The 14,251-nt window shown below is 41.0% G+C and overlaps 1 long non-coding RNA gene across 1 annotated transcript; it reads left to right on the top strand.

The window, feature by feature from the left end:
* Positions 1-8,939: 8,939 nt before the first annotated feature.
* Positions 8,940-9,525, top strand: LOC129456372 (uncharacterized). Its single transcript, XR_008648728.1, has 3 exons — positions 8,940-8,965; positions 9,046-9,111; positions 9,325-9,525. It is a non-coding gene; the product is annotated as an uncharacterized LOC129456372 (long non-coding RNA).
* The last annotated feature ends 4,726 nt before the right edge of the window (positions 9,526-14,251 follow it).

Genomic DNA, 14,251 nt, shown 5'->3' with positions numbered 1-14,251 from the left:
TAGTTTTGCAATACATTGCAATGATATTTTTCAGTATTATAATGAAGAAAATATTTGAAGTACAGTTGTCTGAAATTGCGTGACATGTTGATTTATTTGCACTTCAAATAACATTTTTTTTATATATATTTTTTATTTTTGATACATTCTATAATTTACTTGTAAACAAATACAATATAGTGGGAATCTGTTAAAGTGAAATAAATGTCAAAGATTCACATCTGTTGTGTTTTTATTGTTTTAACATAATAAGTAACGGCATAGTTACCTTGCCTAGTAACTAGTTACTTCTCCCAAAAAGTAACTGAGTTACTAACTCAGTTACTTTTTGGGAGAAGTAACTTGTAACTATAACTAATTACATTTTTGAAGTAAGATGTCCAACACTGGTCATATACAAACTTCTCTATCACTGTCTAAGTTTTATTGATGATTTTTCTAAATAGAGTATGGAGGGGGATTGTTTAGCTCCATTTTTAAGAAAACATACTCAAAAGATAAAAACACCCCAAATGACAACATGTGATTAACAAAATGATCTCGAAAAACTGCACACACACCTCCACCTCCACCTTTTTGAGGCAGGCAAAACTGGTTGAGCCAGTTTGTTCATACGGAATGCGGTCTCTCCTGTTTAAAATTGATTTTCAAATATTCCAAAAAATACTTCCTCCTTGAATTTTTGAAATCCTGTCCCCTGGTACAAAAACACTCTCCTGTGGTACCTCCGGCTTCTAACGCTCTGCCAACCAGCCTGCTCAGCCTGCCATCCCCATCCAGTCCTCCAGCAACTGTAAGAGGATCCCATGATCGACAGTGTCAAAGGCAGCACTCAGATCAAACAGGATGAAGACTGAGACTTTGCCTGCATCAGTGTTCAGGCGGATGTCATTTGTCACTTTGATAAGAGCAGTGTCAGTGCTGTGGTGGGGTCTAAAACCAGATTGGAAAACAGAGAAGTTGTTCATTTGGAGAAAGTTAATGAGCTGTTTGTAAATAACTTTATTGAGGGCTTTGCCTAAAAATGGCAGACTTGAGATGGGTCAGTAATCGCCCACAATTGTGGCATCAAGACTGCTCTTCTTTAAGAGAGGCTTAATAACTGCAGTTTTCAAAGCGCAGTTTTCCAGATTTAAATGTCATGTTAAATATGCAAGTGAGTGGTGATAGCAAACTGTTGAACACATACTTTGAACACTCTTTTTTGGAATCTAGTGAGTAACGGATCGAGGCAGCATGTAGATGAATTCAGACTGGTGATGATCTCTTGGACAGTTTTGTCAGTTACAGGTGCAAAGTGAATCTGTAACGATCCGCAGTACTCCTGCTCCGTGTTTTGTCTCCTATCCTGCTCCTTCCCTCCCCCACCTGCCGGAGCTGGGCTGAGCTCCTGGCTCCTCCCCCACGCACCTGCAGCCCATCAGTGCAATCACCTCCACCTGCCGTGGATAAGAGGAGCCAGGACCAGACACTCGGTGCCAGATCTCCACGTGAATATCAGGCTTGTCTTTGTATTTTGCATTTTTTGCTCCTTGCCTCCTGCTGATTGGAATTTTTCATGCTACCCTTCAAATCCTGGCCTCTGGACCATCCCAGCTCCCGCGGTCCCGGCTCTGCTCCGACCCTGCTTCCCAGTCCTGGTACAGTCTTGTCTCGTCTTGTTCTCTGCACTCTACGTCTTTGGAATCTGCTCCGCACCCGGCTCCTTGTTCTGGCTCCGGTTGCACTCCACGTTCCCGGACCCCGGCTCACACTCTGCTCCCCACCCCGGCACTGCCCGCACTGGCGGCTCAGCTACACCGCCCGCTCCGCCCCTGGATCTTGGCCTGCACCTTGTCCCCTGTTCCCCACCAGATCTACCCACGTTATTGCACATTTATTCACAACCTGTAAATAAACACTGTAAACTTTCCCCGAGTCTTGCATCTCTTGGTCCGATTTGCCTGCATTACGACAGAATCAGCTCTAAGTGTCGAAGTGGCTGCAGCAGTGTTATTTGTGTTGTGGAATTGATGACATGTTTAATGCCCTGAATCTTGTCATTGAAGAATACTGCAAGTTCATTGCACTTAGATATGGAAATTAGTTCTAATGTCAACGGAGTTGGAGGGTTTGTTAATCAGTTTACCGTTGCAAACAGGACATGAGAGTTGTTACTGCAACTTCCAATAACATCCAAAAAATACCTCTCTCTTCTTCTTGTAGTGGGCCATCTGTTTTCCCTTGCTGTCCTTGAAAGCACTCCTGTGGGCTCCACCCTTGACCCTGCCCTCCTAGTTAGGAACTATTTAAGCCACCTGTTCCCAATATGGCACTCTCTTTGCTGCCTTGACTTGGGTTGATTGCGAGTCCTGCTCTGCACTGTTGGTTTGGGGGAGTCCAACCCATGGTAAATCTGCAACAGTGGGCTGGTTTATTTCCTGCTGGACTTTGAAGGGTGGCTAAACCTGTGGCTGTTTTTGCTGTTGTGTCTTGTAAACTGTTTTGCACAGTGTTTTGTTTTGCAAACTGTTTTTGCACAGTTTCTTGTAAACTGTTTTGCACGGTGTTTTGTTTTGCATTTGTTTTGCATATTGTTGTGCATCCATTTTTGTTTTGTTTTGCATTGATTTTGTTTGCAATTATCAGCAGGTTTGACCCAGCTGGATTGAATTTTTTTATTTTTTTTTCAGCGATGCTGGGTGCCTTCTGGTGGTTGGGCTACGCACATTGGTGAGGTCCCCCCCACCTTCGCATGTGATTTAGTTCACTGGGATCACGAGTTTACTTTTATGCACTTTTCATTTTGCTGTGTCCACTGAAGTGAGTATGTGGTAGCACCCCTGGGCACACCCTTGATAGTCTGCTCACCACTGGTGGCCCCAGCTGGCTTATTTTTTTATTTTTTGGCCATTTTAAACCGCTTTTGTTTTACTCCTAGACCTATTTTAAATGGAAATGTAACTGTTTTTTTGCAATAAAATTAAAATAGTCTACCTTTTTAACTTAATGTTATAATATATTTTCCTAAATTTAGTTGTCTTGTTTAGCTTTATTTTGTTTTAGCCATATATTACAATTTTTAATTAGTATTTTTTAAAATAAAATCATTCTAATTGTTCTTCACATCTCTCATCTTTTAATTCAGGATCTCACCTGTGTCTTTGATTGTGACCCTTGAGCCTTAAACCCCTCCCCTAAAAACATACACTCGGCGGGTGACTTTATGCCACAATCTACATAAACTGTGGTTGTATATGTACATCTTTTCTAAAAATGTACCTGGAGCTTTGACTTGCGCCATTCCCGCACAGCCCTCCGGCACGCCCTTCTCTGTGCCCTGACTGAGTCATCATTCCCCCATGGCGCTTTCTGCTTATCTTTAACCATTTTAACCTTCATTGGGGAAATGGTGTCCAGAACATTCAAAACACTCAAGAGAATTTGGCAAATCATTACTATTAGAAAATAAGGCATTTTCAAAGTGTATTATTTCCATCATCAGTGCACCTGCGTTATCATTTATGAGGCTCCTTCGAATAACTGCAGGACCAGCCACTGGTTTGGAAATGACAGACAGGGCAAAGAAGACAGAGAAATGATCAGACAGAGCAATATCCACCACACTGACATTTGAAATATTTAGTCCTTTTGTAATGAGCATGTCGAGAGTGTGTCCTCTGTTGTGGGTGGGTTCGCTGACATGCTGAGTCAGACTAAACATTTCAAGGACAGAACTGAGCTCTTTAGCATTTCTGTCTGATGGATTCAAAATATATATTCAAGTTATATTATGTTATCTCACTGTTCATTTTAAAGGTACTGTAGGTACTGTACTGTAACTGTAGTTACTATAATCATTATATTCATTTCAACTATGTAAACTATGTAATCTGCACTAATGTTTGTTCTTGAGTCTTGCAGAAGATATCTTTTGAAAGTTGCAGGATCCCACGGGAAGAAGGTCACTCTGAATGTGTGAAACAGAAACATCTTGGGAATGACCTTTGGAGATGCGAAAACAAGGCAAGGCAAGTTTATTTGTATAGCACAATTCGTACACAAGGTAATTCAAAGTGCTTTACAGAATAAGAAAGACATTAAAATCACACAAATCAAAACATAAATAATCACAAATAATCATCATAAAATCAACATTAAAAGAGAAGAGTGCAGAATAAAAACCTTTCAGTCGTATGCACAGCTAAACAGAACTGTTTTGAGCCTGGATTTAAACATTGTCAAAGTAGAGGCCTGTCTCACATCTTCAGGAAGACTGTTCCAAGTTTTAGCTGCATAAAACTTAAACGCTGATTCCCCATGTTTAGTCCTGACTCTGGGCACCAGCAGGAGGCCGGTCCCTGAAGTCCTCAAATTGCGAGATGGTTCATATGGCACTAACATGTCGGAGATATACTTTGGACCTAGGCCATGGAGAGACTTATACACAAGCAGAGCTGCTTTAAAGTCTATTCTTTGAGCTACAGGAAGCCAGTGCAGAGACCTGAGCACAGGACTTATGTGCTCATACTTCCTGGTTCTAGTCAGGACCCGAGCAGCAGCGTTCTGGATGTACTGCAGGTGTGTTAGGGCTCGTTTGGAGAGACCAGTGAGCAGGCCGTTACAGTAGTCTAACCTACTGGAGACAAATGCATGGATAAGTCTCTCTAAGTCTGGCTTTGACAGTATACCTTTGATTTTTGCAATGTTTTTTAGGTGGTAAAAAGCTGCAGCTGTTATTGTTTTGATGTGGCTGTTAAAGTTCAAGTCTGAGTCCATTATTACCCCTAGATTTCTAGCCTGATTTGAAGGTTTTAGAGAGAGAGACTGGAGGTGACTGCTGACACTTTCTCTATGTTTCTGTGGGCCAAAGATGATGACTTCAGTCTTGTCTGAGTTTAGCTGGAGAAAGTTGTTTTGCATCCACACACTGATCTGTTGGATGCAGTGGCAGAGTGAATCCACTGGTCCGTATTCACCTGCTGCTAGTGAGACATAGATCTGAGTGTCATCTGCATAGTTGTGGTAAGACACATTATTGCTGTGTATTAACTGGCCTAACGGCAGCATGTAGAGATTGAACAGCAGGGGTCCCAGGATTGAACCCTGGGGCACCCCACAGGTCAGGGACATTTTATCTGATATACATTTTCCAATTTCAACAAAGTACTCCCTGTTTTCTAAATAGGACTTGAACCAGTTTAGTGCCGTACCAGAGATGCCCACCCAGTCCCCTAGTCTCTGTAAGAGGATCCCATGATCCACAGTGTCAAAAGCAGCACTCAGATCTAACAGGATCAAGACTGAGACTTTGCCTGCATCAGTGTTCAGGCGGATGTCATTTGTCACCTTGATAAGAGCAGTCTCAGTGCTGTGGTGGGGTCTAAAACCTGATTGGAAAACATCAAAGGAGTTGTTCATTTCGAGGAAGTTAATAAGCTGTTGGTAAACAACTTTTTCAAGGACTTTGCCTAAGAACGGCAGATTTGAGATCGGTCGATAATTGTTCAATATTGTGGCATCAAGACTGCTCTTCTTTAGGAGAGGCTTGATAACCGCAGTTTTCAAAGCACTTGGGAATGTTCCAGATTGAAGTGACATATTAACTATGTGAGTGAGTGGTGACAGCAAACTGTTGAGCACAGACTTTAAAAATTTAGTGGGTAACACATCGAGGCAGCATGTAGATGAACTCAGACTGGTGACAATCTCTTGGACAGTTTTATCAGTTACAGGTGCAAAGTGAGTCAGCTCTAAGTGTCTAGGTGGGTGCAGGGTTGTTATTTGCGTTGTGGAATTTATGGCAATTTTAATACCCTGAACCTTGTCATTAAAGAACACTGCAAACTCATTGCACTTAGATGTGGAAATTAGTTCTAACGGCAGTGGAGCTGGGGGGTTTGTTAATCTGTTTACCGTTGCAAACAGGATACGAGAGTTGTTACTGCAACTTCCAATAATGTCAGAAAAATACCTTTGCCTTGTTCTACATAAACTGTGGTTGTACATGTGCATCTTTTCTCTGTAAATTTCATAATGAACCTGGAGCTTTGACTTGCGCCATTCCCGCTCGGCCCTCCGGCACTCCCCTTTCTGTGCCCTGACCGAGTCATCATTCCTCCATGGCGCTTTCTGCTTATCTTTAACCATTTTAACCTTCATCGGGGCAATGGTGTCCAGAACATTCAAAACACTCGAAGTTACAGAGTTCAACAAATCATCAACATCAGAACATGAGGCATTTTCAAAGTGTATCATTTCCATGAACAGTGCACCTGTTTTATCATTTATGTGTCGCCTTCGAACAACTGCAGGACCAGCCGCTGGTTTGGGAATAACAGACAGGTCAAAGAATACACAGAAATGATCAGACAGAGCAACATCCACCACATTGACATTTGAAATATTTACTCCTTTTGTAATGAGCAGGTCCAGAGTGTGTCCTCTGTTGTGGGTGGGCTCACTGACATGCTGACAAACAAAATGTATTTCTCTGTGAATCTCGTCATATGTTTTTATTCTGCTTGCAAAGTATGTAAAGTATGTCCCCCATCCCTTGAGAACGCATTTGTAACTAGGGTCCCTAACTAAATAAAAGGAGGAGAAAGACGGTGGAAACTTCAGAAGGGAGTGTGGTTGTAAACTGAAGGTTTTGCTTCCCCGCTCTTTCTCCTCAATATTGAGACAAAATAATCTCTCTTGTCTTCTCTTCTCTTTTGAACTGTAATATAGGTTAAAAAGGTGAACCTATCAACTTGGTCCTTCGAGCCGGATCCCAATATACCGGAGGACTCCAGCGGGTGTCGGAGACCCAGGAGAGACTGTGCGCACAGCATTCGAGACCTTTTCCAGGACTGGTTTTCTTCGATATCTTTTGGAGTCTAAAGGTTGACGGGATACCGAGGGAGAGAGACAAGACGAGTGAGTAGGTCTTGCTTTAAAAAACGGTATGACTGGGGGTCATGCGCATAAAGAAACCCTAATTATCCTAGGCTCCAATTGGGTACTAAAACCTACTAATACTAATAGTAATAGTAGTATTAAGAGGGATGGATACGGAGTCCCGTTACCGGGTAAAATAGTGATATTTTACTGGCTGGTACAAAACTGTGATAAGAGGGACGGATACGGAGTCCCGTTACCGAGTAAAATAGTGACATTTTACTGGCCGGTACAAAACCGTGGGAAGTAAATAAAAAGCAAGGGTGTGTGAGAGAGAGACGTGTGAGTGGAGATTCTGAACCACTAGGTGACGAATCTCATACCAAAAAGGTTGGGGAAATACGGTGTATTTCTGTGGATGCAGAGGCAAGATCTCTCCGCCTGCTGAGGCTAAAGTGAGAGATACCACACTAATCACTCGTACCAACCTGTTGTTGTATTCCAGCGATAGAGACCTCCCTAGGAGTTAAAAGCTGGACTAAATTTGAGGAAATAAAAATGGGAAATAAAACTACAAAACTGACACCAAAAGATAGACTAAAAGTAAAAGACTGGAAAGCCGTGCACGCAAAATATCCTGAAAAATGTACACAGTTAGATTTGTGGGTAACAAAATATAAATTCGAAGGCGAGTTAAAATCTTCTAAAATAACGGAGCTCCAAAATAAAATACAGGAAAAATGCAAAAATAAAGAATATGATATGTGTAAACAAGGCTACTATCATTTGGAAAGATGGTTGGAATTGGCACAAGCCAGGGAAAAAGGCCAAACAGAGGCAAAGCGTAAGCAACAAATTATGCTTAATACAAAGGAGGAAGATGATTTCACCACTGTAATAGCTGCTCAGCCAGAAACACCAGTACAGCAAGGTCAAGCCGAGATAGAGGGAGCAGTAGCGGGAGGGGAGCAGCAAGTGCCCCCCGCCTCCGTATCACCCGTATCAAGAGGCAACAGAGCTGTTACACCAGATGAGAACTACACAAACTAGAAGTGAGGCAAAAGGTAAAGGGGAAAAAATTGAATTTAGTAAAATCATGGGAGCTGACCCTGTGGTCATTACTACTTATGAACAGCCTAATGAAGCATCCAAGCAGGAACAAACCTTCATTATTCCTACTGCCCCCATGATAAGTAGTACAGAGGAACAGGTCACAAAACCAAAAACAAAATCAAAACACCGAACAACAAAACTTTTCCCTATGATACAGGTTGCAAATCCCAGAGCAGGACAACTAATACAACCTGGTGATGAAAATGGTGGAAGACACCCAGAAACAATTTTAGTGCATAGACCCTGGACAGAGAGTGACATAGATGATGCATTAAAAGGAATTGTTTCACCCATGGAGGATGTAACAGAGTTTTTGGCATCCATGGAACAATTGAAAAAATCATATAATTTGAATGGACAGGAAGTAGAGAGAGTGTACAGAAAGGCTTTGGGACATCACTGGGCATCTGTTAGTGGGGACTGGGATCATTTGGGGGGTACAAATCAAGATAATTTGGAAATACTGTCCCATGATGACGAACAACTCCAAGTTAGGTTGACAGCGTTAAAAACAAGGATCCAAAATAGATTCACTAGGAGAGCAAATTATATGGAAATAAACAGAACTAAACAAAAAGAGGATGAAGGTTTTGAGGAGTTTAAACACAGACTTACAAAAGTGTTTAAAGTACATAGTGGACTTGAAGATGAAGCTGGCAATGAGAATTGTGCATACAGACAGCAATTAAAGAATGCTTTGCACGCTAATTCTACCACAGGAATTCGTAATTGGATTGACAAGCATTATATAAATTTTGCTACAGGGACACTAGACCAATATGTAGATCATGCAATTGTAACCCAGGTGTAAAATCCACTTACTTATAGTAACTGCAAATTCCCATTTCCTGTATATCAGTAAACGCCCCGTATAATCTTAGCCCCCTCACGTGACCACCTCAGCCAATCACACGCTAATGGCGCTTATACAATGCAGCTGCGCTTCTCTCCAGTCAGAGCTGGGAGGAAGCGCAACAGGGCAGCTGCACAGGTACCGTGTCTCCGCTATTTTTTGCAATAACAACCACCATCCATCATCTAAACCTACCGTTAGGTGTTTTAAACTCACAGGAGCCACTACCATTATCACGGACGCTGAGTAAAGACCGCGGGTTCTGACGCGAACAAGGGGATTTGGTGAGTCTGTTTGGTTGTCAAGTGCTACAAAGCATTAGCATTACACACGTGCCTGTTAATATACCGCGGTGCATTACTGTCAACATAGTCAATTTAAATTGTAATTGTATTTATACCAACAGTATTTTACATGGATTTTGTGTACACTAAACTAAAGACAGCTAATACTAAAAGTGATAGTTTTTTTCTAAAAGGTAATTCTGTTTAATACAGGCCAGGTGTGCTCGGGTTGGGCACAATATTTGATGGCGAGCTAGGAGCCCTACCAAGAACTGGAACATCACATTCAACTCTACAGCCTTTGCGGTCTGGTAGGAGGCTGTTGCAGCCTGTCCCTCCCATAGACTCAAACATTCGCATTCACAACCTTAACATATGGACAAAAGGGGAAATTTTATGGACAATTAAGCCCATATCAGTGGCAACCTCATTTTTTTGTTCTATTGTATGCCCATTTTTGGGAGATGATATGCTGATAGTGCTGCATTGTTGTTGTATTGTGTGACCTAAACTGTGAAAGTGCACTTATTTTTGCCTTACTCTAAGGGTAAAATATTGAGACTGATACTGAAATCCTGCAGATTTTGTAAATATTGTGTTTTATGTTTCACTTGCAATACATGGTACCAACCACAAAGTAAATCTGTTCCAGTCTGGTTTATTGCACTGCTCTCCCACCTCCCAGTGATCCGATACTTAACTCTTCTAGCCCAACGCCCAACTCAATATCCAAGTCCAAAATATCAATTCACCCTCTTTCTGAGCCACATGCGCTACATGCGTGCTACACAATGCATGCAGATAAAGTGATAAAAAACAAACAGAAGAAGGAAAAAAGCCAAATTTTCACACTGGAGGGAGCACAAATACTCTACAATACAGGTAGAGGTAGGGGACAGAGAGGACGTGCTCGTGGTAGAGCTGGTAGAGCACGAGGGAGAAATGCTTTTCAAAGAACACCTGCTAATCCCGCTAATATGCAAAATACCAACGAGATAGACAGATGTTGGTGGTGCGGGAAGACAGGCCACTGGAAGAGAGACTGTCCAGAGTGGCCAGGCTATCAAACTAAGGGATGAGGATATGACAGTACAAATGGCCAGATTGCATGACTAGATCAACCACCTGAAGGATTCTGGTTAGATGACACTGACAACATACCTAACCTATTTACTGACCCAGGGGGCCAGGATATGACTGAAAATGACTTAATTATGGCAAATCAACAGGCTTATGACCAAGAAAAACCACAGGAAGGAAAAATACTAGTTGATTTACAAGCTGCATTAGGGTGCGGACGCACCTTGCCAAAAATTACTCTACTAGTTAATGGGGTACAAATTTCTTTCTTGTGTGATACTGGTGCGTGCAAAACCACCATGAAAACTGAAGTCCCACATATGATACACAGTGGGGAGTCAATGACTGTAAGAGCAGCAAATGGAGAAGTTACACATGTTTCACTGACAGAACCTGTCATGATACAAGATCCAAAGGGAAAGACAATAAAACTTGCTGTATTGTATTTCCCTGACTGCCCGTTAAATTTGTTGGGTCGTGATGCATTGGTAGCTTTAGGATTAGTCCTAATCCCAGATAACATACGTAACATACAAGTAAAAAGAATGCAAGAAGTTCAGACCAACAACTTATGTTATTCACCCAGATGATGAGGAAGAACTGTTTCCATGAAATGTGTTAGAACTTACACAAGAGGAAGAGGCCATATTAAGTGACGTACCACAGTGTTTGTGGTCAAAAGGGCCATCTGATGTAGGTCTGATTAAAGGGGTAATACCGGTAACAATTAGACCCAAATCTGAATACAGACCTTGTGTGAAACAGTATAAATTAAAACCTGATGCTATAGAGGGGATTAAACCAGAAATAGAAAGCTTAAAACAAGCAGGGGTAATAGTGGAGTGTGACTCACCCTGTAATAGTCCAATATTTCCTGTGAAGAAACAAGCACCATCTACAGGATGGAGAATGGTACAGGACCTACAAGCTGTAAATAATGCAGTAATTCAGCGAGCACCGTGTGTGCCAGATCCACACACACTACTGAATTCACTCAGATCAGATGCTGAGGTATTTACAGTTGTAGACATTAGTAATGCTTTCTTCTCTGTGCCTATACATAAAGATAGTCAATTCTGGTTTGCATTTACTTTTGAGGGACGCAGATATACATAATCACGATTAGGACAAGGTTATTGTGAAAGTCCAACAATATATTCACAGGCAATGTCGGCTAACCTAGCAAAATTTAACCCACCTAAAGGAAGCCAAGTACTTCTGTATGTGGATGACATACTTTTGGTTTCGCCAGATAGAAAATCATGTGAAATTGATTCAATTGCTCTACTAAAATTCCTAGCAGAAAATGGCCATAAAGTGAGTAAAAATAAGCTTCAACTTTGCAAAAATACAGTGAAGTATTTAGGACATAGCTTGAGTGCTTGAGGCCGTACAATAGTAGCAGGACGTAAAGAGGCTATACTTAAAGCACCAAAACCTCAAACAAAAACAAATGATGTCATTTCTAGGATTAACTAATTACTGTAAGCAGTGGATAGCTAATTACGCTGAAATCACCCATCCATTGAGTAAAATGATGTATGATGTGCCAATAAATATGCATGACAAACTACAATGGACAGAGGAGAGTGAAAAAGCATTTACAGAAGTAAAACAGGCCTTAGTTTCTAGTGCTGTGTTAGCACTTCCTGACTATGACAAACCTTTTGTGCAAATGGTAGACTGTAAAGGTAATTTTATGACATCAGTTTTAACACAAAAACATGGGGATAAGCTCAAACCAGTAGCATTTTACTCCTCCAAATTGGACAGTGTAGCATGTGCCATGCCACCTTGTGTTCGAGCTGTACTAGCTGCATCTTTAGCTGTACAAGCTAGTTCACTAGTGGTACTTTTCCATACATTAGTACTCCGTGTACCACACGCAGTGTCAGCACTGCTGTTACAAACAAACTTTTCCTTTATGTCCCCAGCACGCCATCTATCTTGCATGACAAATCTATTATCACAACCTCATCTGACAATAGAGAGATGTACAACTTTAAATCCTGCCACATTAATTCCATGTGAAGATGATGGTGAATCACATAATTGTATTGAATTGGCAGAAGAGACTACTAAGTGTAGACCAGATTTGTCTGATATGCCCTTCCAGGAAGGACAAATACTATATGTAGACGGATCCTCCAAAAAGACATTACAAGGACAAAATCAGACAGGTTATGCAGTAGTCACAGACACAGAAATATTACAAGCAAAGGCATTGCCCCATACTTATTCTGCTCAGGCTGCGGAATTAGTTGCATTAACTGAGGCATGTAAACTTATGAAAGACAAAATATGTACAATATTTACAGACAGCACTTATGCTTACTCAACAGTGCACACATTTGCTAAATACTGGCAACACCGTGGAATGGTTACTTCTACGGGAAAACCTGTAGTGCATGCTGAGTTATTAAAGGCGCTGATAGCCGCGGTACAACTTCCTAAAAAGCTGGCTGTATGTAAATGTGCAGCACACACTTCTGGTACAGATTCAGTGACTAGGGGAAACGCCTTCGCTGACAAAACTGCTAAAAAAGCAGCAGAAAATAAAGTGCATGTGGCTAGTCTAAAAATAGACCAGGAACTTGACATAGGACTGCTAAAAGACAAAGCAGAGTCACATACAAGAACAGCAAATGTGGTTAAAAAAGGGAGCTAAATTAAATGATGACATTTACGTATGACCGGAAGGAAAACCTATTTTACCAAAAAATCTTTTTAAATATGCAGCAATTTTGACACATGGTGTCTCCCATGTATCAACAGTGGGGATGGTAAAGCATATAGGTCAAATATATACAACATATGGATTTAATAATTATGCAAAAAAAAATTGTAGAGCATGTCTCATATGTGCTAAACATAATCCACAAGGAAATTTAAGACCAAAAAGAGGAAGTTTTCCAAAACCCAAAATATCCATTTCAAGAAATACACATGGACTATATACAACTAAATAAAAGTGAAGGAAAACAGTATTGTTTGGTAATAATAGATGCCTTCTCTAAATGGATCGAGTTATTTCCAACTAAAACAGCAGATGCGCTAACAGTAGCAAAAGCATTGTGCAAAGATATCATAACTAGATATGGAATACCAGAAATAATACGATCAGATAATGGAAGACATTTTGTTAATGAAGTAATCACAAACATAGGCCAATTATTCTGCATTAATTTAAAGAATCACTGCGCCTATCACCCCCAAAGTGCAGGATTAGTAGAAAGAATGAATGGTACTATTAAAAACAGATTAAAAAAGTGTATGGAGGAAACTAAAAGACCATGGACACAGTGTTTAGACCTGGTAAAATTGTACATTAATGTACTAGGTGGACAAGGGCTCACACCATTTGAAATGATTTATGGACGGGTTTATAAGTTACCACAGTTTAAAGAAATATGGAAAGAAGAAAATGAACATAATCTAGCTGATTATATGCAAAAAATGTTCAAGAATCAACAAATGAATGCCGACCAAGACCCAAACTCCCCTTTGCAGGAAGCTGAGCTGGTGAAGCCAGGAGACTGGGTCCTGATCAGAAGTGTTAAAAAGAAGCATTGGCACTCACCCAAGTGGGAAGGACCTTTCCAAACCTCAAGTCTAAAAATAGCTGAGCGTGACAGCTGGATTCATTTGTCACATTGTAAAAAGGTGATACAATATGACGGGTAAAACCATATCTTATGTCATATGCATGTTTATGCTTACTATGGCGGCAATATTGTTGACACTATCAATATGGTATGGGTGGAGGCCTGTGGGACTACCTGCCCCTACAGTGCCAGGGCAGCCAATGCAAGTGATGCAAAACTCTAATCTGACCAGACTCAAACCCAGGCTCAAACGAGAATTACAACATGGGTCACCAAAACCAAGCAGGAAAGGATGGTGCTCAAAGGAAAGGTCATACGCATATGGGATTCAAGGTTGCATTCCAATTGGAACTATTACTACAATTACTATTCCTATGCGTAGTCTGGCAGCAGGAATTGAATATACTAAAAATTACTGGTACATAACTAATGATATTCGAAATCAAGGATGGGAC

Source organism: Periophthalmus magnuspinnatus, chromosome 1 (assembly GCF_009829125.3).
Source record: "Periophthalmus magnuspinnatus isolate fPerMag1 chromosome 1, fPerMag1.2.pri, whole genome shotgun sequence".
NCBI classification, from domain to species: domain Eukaryota; kingdom Metazoa; phylum Chordata; class Actinopteri; order Gobiiformes; family Gobiidae; genus Periophthalmus; species Periophthalmus magnuspinnatus.
The sequence above is the reverse complement of the archived record's forward strand: the minus strand, read 5'-3'. Positions and strand labels throughout refer to the sequence as shown.